Genomic DNA, 9610 nt, shown 5'->3' on the forward strand with positions numbered 1-9610 from the left:
ACAAAAATTAACTGCCAGTGTTAGGTAGCTACCCAGAGCTGAGAAATGTACTCACAGAAAAAGAGGAAAAGCACCAGTGTTTCCCATAATGAACAAAAGCTCAATGCTGCTCTCAGCTGGACATGTGTTCTCCCTGTGCAGCTCCAGTTCCAATGGAGATAATTCCTTCATAATATATTTTTTATGGCACACATGAGACCTCTGAAATGCAGTGTCTTGTGTCCTGTAAATCATTTTCTGTGACTTGTGGATTCCTTTTCAGCTGCGTTACAGTAATGTGCCTGTTTGGGGACTGGCTCGGGCTGGCAGGGGCCAGCCTGGCATCCCCGCTCGCGGTGCTGCCTGTGGCCTGTCACAGCGTGGCAGGGGTGGCACAGCTGCCCCGGGCAGCAGCGCTGGGCCCCGGGCAAGCCCCAGGCTCTGACTGGGAACACGGCTCCTGGCCTGTGCTCCGAGCCCTCAGCAACGCTGCTGCCAGGTTGGAAATCAGGCTTGAACCTTACGTGGGAACGGCAGCAGGGCGGCGTGGGTCACTCAGCAGGGCTGGGGACAGACGGACGCTCCCAGGAGGCAGAGCAGGTTCACTTGGCTGCTCTGCTCAGCACGTACACGTGGCCTCTCCTGTAATTGTTCTGGTATGTAGGGATTTGCCTTGAGAGAAACAAATCCTTCTCGTACATGAAGATACGTTTATTCCAAACTGGAGAAGCTGCTGGCAGCCACAAGCCTGCTCCTGAGTTTCCCAATATTAAAAAACCCTAACCTAACCCAAGCCAAAACCCAAATAGTTTTCAGTTTCAAAAATAAGATAAACCTCAAACTAGACTCTGTTTAATGAAGTCACAGTGCTTTGGTCTTTCTGACGCTGAGAACAAACCCAAACTGCAGTGCTTAGCAGAATGCCCCAGCTTGACATCCCTGGTGCTCTGGCTGCTGTGCTGCACAGGAGACTAACAGGATTTACAGCAAACCACACAGAACGGAGAGACAATTTCTTCTTGGGCACCAGCTTCCAGCCCAGAGGAAATTTTATAACCGGAATGTGAAGCCCTCTAAAACAAATGGTTCATCCTTAAATGCCTGCTGCTGTGCTCTGCCTCCTGATTCATCACAGAGTGTGTATTTCTCCTGCGTGGATGTCAAACGCATCCATGAGCAGATCTGAGTGTTATCCAATGCTGGCTAGTGCTGTTCAGCCATGGATGCAATAGGAGCTGATGGAGTGTAACACTTTATTTGACAGTTCTGCTCTTAAAGGCTTCTGTATTTACCCTGCATACCTGCCTCTCCAAGGCACATCAATTAGCAATGGGAGCCCTTCCAGGCAGGCAGGCAGCAGTGGCCAATCTAGCAAGGCCAACTGGGAATTGCCTGGGTTGGGTAGATCACCTAGTTCATGCCCCACATTTTGGCAGGGATCAAGATCAGTTGATTTGTACAAAGGGAAAGGAATCTGGGCGACCATGGAGCAGCCACTCCTTGCATGCAGTTTTTTCTAAGTTCCCATCACTTGGAGGGACTTTTGGCTGCCCCACCTGGGCAATATGCCTGTGATGCTCTCATCTCCACAGGGGCAGCAGTGCCCCTGAATCTTGGGGACATGTGACAATAAGTCATGGTTGTCAGCCGAGAGCCCTTCCCTGCACCCCTGCCAGGGTCTGACTGCACATGCTGATGAGCAGGCCCCAGTTAGAGCCACGTTTGACACATTCTAGGCTGGGAAGCCCTTTCAGAGGTGCTGCTGCCCCAGCTGGAGCTGTGCAAAGGCTGGTGGCCTGGCTCATGGGGAGAGGCAGAACTCCACTCCAAGGCTGAGAGGACTGAGTGCTGGCACACTCACTGCTTAGACATGGGATTATCTACTCCAGTATTCTCACACCTCTGCTCCAGAACAGAAACTGGGAGAGGAGCAGAGTCAGGCTCTGAGGACATCTTCAGACTGCAGAGCCCGTCTGAGGGGGGCCTGGGTATATCTGGCCAAGTGAGAAGGCAGCTGGAGAGCATGTCCCTGCTCTCTAAACACACAAGCAGATGAGCACCAAGAAAGGAGGAAAATGGCCTCAGATAATAGTCTGTGCTGGCACAAAACCAAAGAGGTATGAGTTGGCACAAATAACTTTTGGCTGGAAATCAGATGGTTTCTAACAGTGGGAGAAATGTTGTTCTGGAACAGATTCCTGAGAGGAGCGTTGGGGGCAAGGTATGCAATTAGTTTTAAGATTGAGTTTGAAATGGACTTTATAACATCATTGCCAGCAATTGCAGGGAAATGGGATTTGATGGCCCAAGCTGTCGCTTCTAGTTCCATGCTCCTGTTGTCATTCACAAGCACCGATCAGAGCAGGAGCCCTCTAACAGGAAAGGGCTCTCTAATCTATCAAAGGCTTAACAAGATCCATTGAAGAGAATCTGGAATTAGACTCATTTGAGTGCAGTGAAAAGGGTGTATTTTAACAGGGACAGTAATTTCCTTTTGTAATAATTTGTGAAGGAATATCACAGCACACTTCTCTTGGAAGGCTTTACACTGCTACTGGAATTCTTTGTAAAGAACTGGGCCCAGCTGGGAGCTAGGATGTGGTCCCTGCAGGAGAGTCTGTGGCCTGAGAATCTCTACATCCAGTACCCCAATTATTGCTTCTTCTAAGGACTAAATTCCAGAGATTATCACCTCAATTTCACGACTTTTACAAACACTAGGAATATATTTTTCAGAAAACTTCATAGGCTAACCTCCCATAATTCTTCCTCATTATTTACTTGTCAACAGAAGCAATGAAACACCTTGAAAAGAAGTGGATTAATGCACACAGTGCTCTACATCCTTCAGGAAATGAATAAAGTTTGTAAATATACACTGAATAGCAAAAAAAACCCAGTAAAACTGCAATGACATTTAAACTCCAGTCAAAGAAAGCACTCAAGATGTTTCGCAGTGGCATTCCACTCTGTCAAGCCATTTTCCCATTCATAGAAACAGCTTCAGGTTTAGAATCATTGTTAATTCTGATGGTGGTTAGGAGCAGCTCCAGTGATCTAAACAGCCCAATCTGGCACCTACATTCATTTCCTTGACCTAAAATTACAAAGGTGGAAGAAGACAGCACTGGGCAAGCTGCTCAGGCACCAAGCCCACTGTTTCACTGATATGCTGTTCACAGTTGGTATAAAAAAAGGAACAGCTCTTGGACTTAGAAAAATGCATGTACCACAAATATGCTGTGGAACGTGGTCTACCCAGTGTGTGGTCCTGAAAGTGGAGCCAGAGGGAAAGGCAGTCAGCCTGAGAGGTGTGTGTAGCAGAGGTGAGAGAGGGGCAGTAGGGGCACTCCCAGTGACACAGAGGGTCCCTCAGGGTCCCACCAGCTCCTGAAGTCTGCCTTTGCACACTCAAAGGTGCCAAACACCCCTGGCTCCCACTGCTCCAGAATCAGAGCAGCTACGGCAAACACAGGCAATGCTGGAGCTTCAGGACCTTTGGTTTCTTCTGTCACTGTTGGGACAAACAGGCCTTAGGAAAGTCAAGAAAATATTTGAAACTAGGAGATTTTCCATCTATTGTTGAACAACTGAATTACAGATCTGTTCCCTCTAAACCTCCCCGTGCGGTTCTGGGGCTCCCCCTGACTTTTCCTTCAGTCAGCCCTCTGTGGTGCTGGGAGAGCCAGCCTTGCCTGTCCTTGGGGAGAGGAGATGGAGGCACCCCGGGCTGTGCCACCCTGCCCACCCGAGCCCGCCTGGCACAGCCAGCCCCGGGACACGGGCAGGGTCCGGCTGCGGGGCTGCAGCCCTCCCGAGCAGCCTGTGCCCTGCCAGCCCAGCCCCTGCCGTGCCCCCCGGTGCCCTCGGTCCCAGCACGGCCCGTGGGAAGGGCACTGCAGCCCCCATGTGTCAGGGGCTCCGTGAGTGGCTCTATCTGCACGGGGTCAGGAGATAATCCCCCTCTAATCTCGGCTCTTACAGCACGAGGAGCAGGGCTGGCGCAGGCAGCCCTTCGCTGGCTGCAGGGCAGGGTGACATGCGAGTCTGTGCTGAGCACGGTGTTAGGTGGCTGTCTCCATCCTGGGCTGAACAGCGGTGACAGCCAGAGAGGGGAACGCAGCATCCACAGAGAAGCTGTCTCAGATGTGCCAAGTATCTGAGGGTACCACTGCTTGGCAGCTGGGAGGGAAACTGAGGCAGGGAGGGAGGCAGAGGCCACCTGTGTCACAGAGTGACTTTGACAGAGGCTGGTAGAGGGCGGCAGAGGCTGCAGAGGGGGTGTCACACTTACACCAGCCCCAGCTGTGTGGCTTCAGCTTCACAGCCAGGGCTGCCTCCGGGGCAGCTGTGACTGGAGCACAGCCCCGTCCTGCTGCTGCCAGGGACTGCACGCTGTGGCTGCAGGGAGCTCGTTCTGAGCCATCAGGACACCTGCAGCCAGCCAGCCAAGGACAAACAGTAACAGGACAGCCAGGAGACCACCTGGCCTCTGTGACTCCCACGGTTAGTGCCCTGCTCGCTCAGTGCTGGGAGAGTCCCCAAAGCACTGGGGGAAATCCTGAAATGGGAAGAAGTGGGACACACCTACCAAACAGTGCAGAGCTGAGGACCTCGGACCCAGCTCATCTGCTGCATGGCCTGCTGCCACATTAGTATCAGGAGGCTGGCTTAGAAATGTTTCATCAACATATTCTGTGCTTTCTAAAATGCCCTTCACCAGCTGCGTGGGCCACTCCAAACTCCCAGGCTGGGCAGCTTGGCTGCCCACGGAGATGGGCCAGGTGCTGCAGGCTGGCACAGTCCATCCCCTGCTGCAGGACAGCTCCTGTGCTTCCTCACAGGCCAGTGTGTGACCAGATGGCACTGCAGGCTGCAGCTCCAGCCCCAGCTCACAGCTGGGGCTCTGAGGGGCTCAGCATGCCCTGCCGTAGCCTTCAGAGAGGGCACGGCCAGTGCAGGCTCTGCAGCCATGTGTTCAAGGGGATTCAGCTCCCCCTGAGCACCAGACAAGCTGCTTTTCTTGTCCCTTTCCTTCTCCCTCCATGGCCTTCTTGGGGCATGGAGCAAAGACAGTCACTACTGCCCTTTGCTGGAAACAGCAATGCCCAGTGTGAGTCCCTGTAAATCATCTGTTCTCTCTCATCCCGCCCCTTCCCTGTATGGTTCCTTCTCCCTCCTCGCCTGCCATTCAGCCAAGCCCTGCTGATTTCAGTAATGTAATCCCTGCTTATTAGATAGATCCTCCACCTACCTCATAATTTCTGTATCTCTTCTGTGAGCTGCCTAATTTATCACTCTGCATGGTAACAAGGTACCCAGTGTGCTACCACTAAGATTTATTCTTCAGAAACACCCATGCCACCTCCTTGGCAGGGCTCTGCTCCCTTGGCTCCTGAGGGACCCTTTCTTTCAGGATTTTGAATTATTTAACTTGGGATTGAATCTGAAAGCATTCCCTGGAGGTGATATTTCCCATCCCATAGTTGCCAGAGATGGAACAGTCCTGCTCTGGAGGACAGAACATTGAGGGATGTTGAGAAGGACCAGGAAACAAAATGGGTGTTTGCCACGTGTAGTCCTCTCTGATGAATCCTGCAACCTGAGTTATCCCCTGCTGTGAGAACACAGCAAATGTATTCAGTTTGTGATCCAGTCCAGCTGCAGGAGCGAGTTCCGGGTAGAACCGACTCATGTAAAAAACATTTGGCTTCATTTGGGAGCAGAAAACTCCTGCTGTGTGTCGAGGGACTGACTGGGCAAGCTGGTGTCAGTGGTGTCAGGCCAGGGTGTTACCTGCAGTTCCAGCCCACAGGTCTCAGGGATGCCCCGTGTCCTCACAGCACTCCTCTCAGGGCTGTCAGGGCACAGCCAGGCTGCCCTTGCCCCCCCTGCCCTGCTTGCTTCCCTGTGCCTTCCTCTGGTCCCGCTGCCTGGGAGCAGCAGGGCTTGGCCTCGCTGGCAGCAGGACCAGACAGCAGCCCCCAGCCCTCAACACCCCCTGCCTCTGGTCCCTCTTCCAACAACTCTAGCAGGTTGTTCTGCACGGGCCAGGTTTGTCCTTGCTGTGGCACTCAGCTCCCGGGACCTCTCCAATGCCCAGCACAGATTTTGAGGAGCTCCTGGACTGGCTCCAAGCTGGAGCAGTGACCCACAAGGAAAGGCAGATGTGTCTGCCCAGAGTTCAGGACAGGGCAGGGAAAGAACACTGTGATGGAGGTGGAAATACCTGTGCAGGGATCACTGGGCCCTCTCCCACCTGCTGTCCTTGTCCCTGTCCCATGAAGGGCCAGCACTGTGCTGGGAACATCCCCTGCCCCTTCCTTGTTTGCCCCTTTCCAGCCGTGCCACTTCCTTCTGCAGCTGAGCAATGCAACCACTCTTGGCCAGGTGAGGGTTTTCTTCCATGATATGAGAAGTGATAGCCCATGAACTTGAGAGTCTTGGGAATGTTTACGGAAAGGAAAAGCTAAAAGCCCTCAGGATGCCAAAGCAGGGGGCTCAGGGCTTGCACTCGGGCACTGTGTGACTCGGAACCCACCGTGCAGGGGGCTGGAGGCAGAGGGGATCCTGACACTCCTGAAACAAACTTCAGCTTCACCTGAGCAGAGCTTCTAAAAACTCTGCCAGAAAGGTCAAACAGTCCTTCCCAGACCATGAGCCTTTCTTAGAGAAGAATCAACTATAGCTCTCATTATGGAAAACAGTCAAAATAATACAGCAATGCTCCCTCTGAGGGAAAATAGATAGTGCGAGTTATTCCATCTTCCCATTCAGCGATATCAGTTTAGAAAAGCGAGGCTATTTACAGAGAGCATTTTGCTTCCAGTACTTCTGAAGTAAGTGAATTCTGAATTAGTTTAAGTGCAGGATAAATCAGCGAAATAGGAACATCTTTACACTCCAATAAGATGCTATTACTCATAAGCATATTGCACTCCAGCTTGTGGGCTAAAACTACCAGTGCATGACAGGACACCAAGGGCATGAAATGCAGGGGATCCATGAAAATTAGCACAGCACCTTTGGTGTGAAGAGGTAATTTGGGATATTGATTGGTGATGATGGCAGCCCAGTGCTGAGATGCTCTGACCTGATCCTGTAATCCCAGATGCTCCAGACAGCCTTGAAAATCCCAAAACCCCTTCCAAAAGCAATCTGTATTTCTTCAGATTTCAGATCAGAGGCTGAAGCAGGAACATGGAATTAAATGTTGTGCAGCTGTTCAGGACACCGAGGCCCCATGACTCATTTGCCACATCCATCAAGCACGGAAAGACCCCAGGCTGGAGCAGAGGGGTCAGGTGGCCCAGCCAGACACACAGACACATGGCAGGGGACAGGGGGTGTGCAGTGAGTGTGACCCAGGCTGGAGCACAGTGCACAGGGTGGCAACTGCACAGAGGTGAAAAGAAAGGGAGGAGCTGAGGCTGCTGCAGAGGAAGATGGAGCATCACCACAGGATGTTTGAAGAAATATTTATTTCTTTCTAATGTCTGTGATGTCCCTGGCTGGGGGACACCCACAAGTGGGCACAAGGACAAGGGCACAGGTAGCCCCGTGCCCTGTTCCCCACTGCATGGGTTGTTTGGCCTGAGGCCCACTCCTGGCAGCACAGCATGGAGCTCTGGTGTGCCCAGTGCCATTGTGGGGGATACAAATAGGATATGCACTCAGAAAGACAAACCTGGAGGGCTCCAGGGATGACTGCACATGATGGATTGTGCTTTGTGGGTGAGATCAGCTGCTGAGCAAGACCTTCAGCACAGGCAGTCCCTTCCAGCCCTCGGGATGTCTCCAGGGAAGGAACCTCCTTGGGCTGCAAGTTCAGGCTGGTCAGAGGAACGATGCTGAGTCTTCATCATCCATGTCCCAGCTGGCTTCAAGCATGACAATAAGAGGAAGAAGAGCAGAAAGGGCTTTGCAATTTTCACCATTTCCCTCCCTCCTCCCCTTGCAATGGGGAAGCAGACTGAAGTTCCTGAGCAGTTCCAAGCACTGGGTCAGTGACCCAGGCAGGTCATCACAGCACCACGTGCTGAGGTACATTGTGCTGAGATCTGCCATGGGAGCCCAGCTGCTTTCCCACTGCCAGCTGACCTTCCCATGGGCTGGTGTCTGGGTCCTGTACCTCCAGCTCTGCAGCAGAGGTGTCAGAATCCTTTCTGGGAAATGGAAAGCAGCCACGCGCTGGATGCAGAGAGGCACTGAGAGTCTCTCCCTGATCCCTTGACATCTTTCACCCTACTTCTCACAAGCTGCTTGGATTCTGTGTCAAGAGGGTGATTCTGCAAATTACATCGGTTCTTGTCTCCTCTTGGTTGGCATGGCAACCTGGGAGGATGGATGGCACAGCCCTGCTGTAGCTCAGGGATGCAGACGCATCCCGGCTCCTCCGTGGCCGTGCTCCCGCTGATCAAGGCAGACGGTGCCCCAGTCCCAAACAGAGCAGCTCTGTGGCAAACACAGGTCCAGCTCCCAGGGTGCTCCTGGGCTCTGAGTCCCACTGGTGGAAGGGCCGGGATGGGCTCAGGTGAGGCAGCAACAAACCCAAGTGCAGGGCATGGGTGCCCAGGCCAGCAGCACTCCAGACCCACTTGCCAGCACGGCCACATCCCAGCTCTTGGACCTCATAGTCCTGGGCAGGGATCCACTATTCCTGCTCTCTCAATAAATAAATTTAAGCATTTTCCAGCTCAGCAACCAGAGCCATTGCTGGGCTTGCATTTGTGTCTGATTAATGAGACAGTTGGTCATTTACACATCTCTTGGGGTCTCTTGTCTTTCCTGGGTAATTCTGAAGTTATGGCTGTTTACACAGAAGAGAATCACATCACCTTGCCAAGAGCACAGCTGGAGTGATCCACGTGGAAATTGATCTTCAAGGACCTAAGGCAATGGCACCCCCATGGAGTTTCAGTGAGTGCTCATCCTTTCCTGGAAAACAGCTTCTGCAGGTTGAAAGTTGCCCACGTAAATCTTGGGGAGACTGGGGCCATTCTTGCTCAAAGGATCTGAAGTGCCTGAGACTGTTTGACTTCACCTTCCTTGGGAGAGGCACCAAGAGAGAGCCAGGGGGAATGGGACTGGCCATCACAAAAGCCCTGAATTGTGGATTCTTCCCAGCTGGGGATGGGAGGGGTGATTTCCAGGAGCAGACTGGCTGTCAGACCATTTGTGATAAATCTGTTTGCAAAATTATTATGTTAAAAGGTTTTAATTATTAGGGACATGTTAGGAAGACAGCTGGGTAATACAAATACAGCCTTCTGTTGTTCCCATCAGGCCTGATCAGTCCTTGGTTTTCTCACATCCCAGCATAAATCTGGAATAATCCTCCAGGTCAGAGGAATCAGGCTGCTGTCATGGCAAAACGCAGCCTGGGAAGAGTGTGCTGACATGGATGATTTGGGGGATGTTTTTACAAACCAGGACTTGTTCCTGAGTCTCAGACCTGGGATTAGTGCTGGCACTAAGTCCTGAAGATCCCTCTGTGTGTGACCTTGGAGCTGCTCTGCCTTTGAGAAGCAAAGGCTGGAGCCCAGCATCGCTGGCAGCACCCCGCTCCAGCTGGGGCTCCGGGAGCAGCTTGGAGCCAGTGCAGATCCCCGGTCCTGGCAGTCAAGAGCTG

This window comes from Passer montanus, unplaced genomic scaffold, assembly GCF_014805655.1.
Source record: "Passer montanus isolate IOZ18808 unplaced genomic scaffold, ASM1480565v1 scaffold8, whole genome shotgun sequence".
In the NCBI taxonomy this organism is placed as follows: domain Eukaryota; kingdom Metazoa; phylum Chordata; class Aves; order Passeriformes; family Passeridae; genus Passer; species Passer montanus.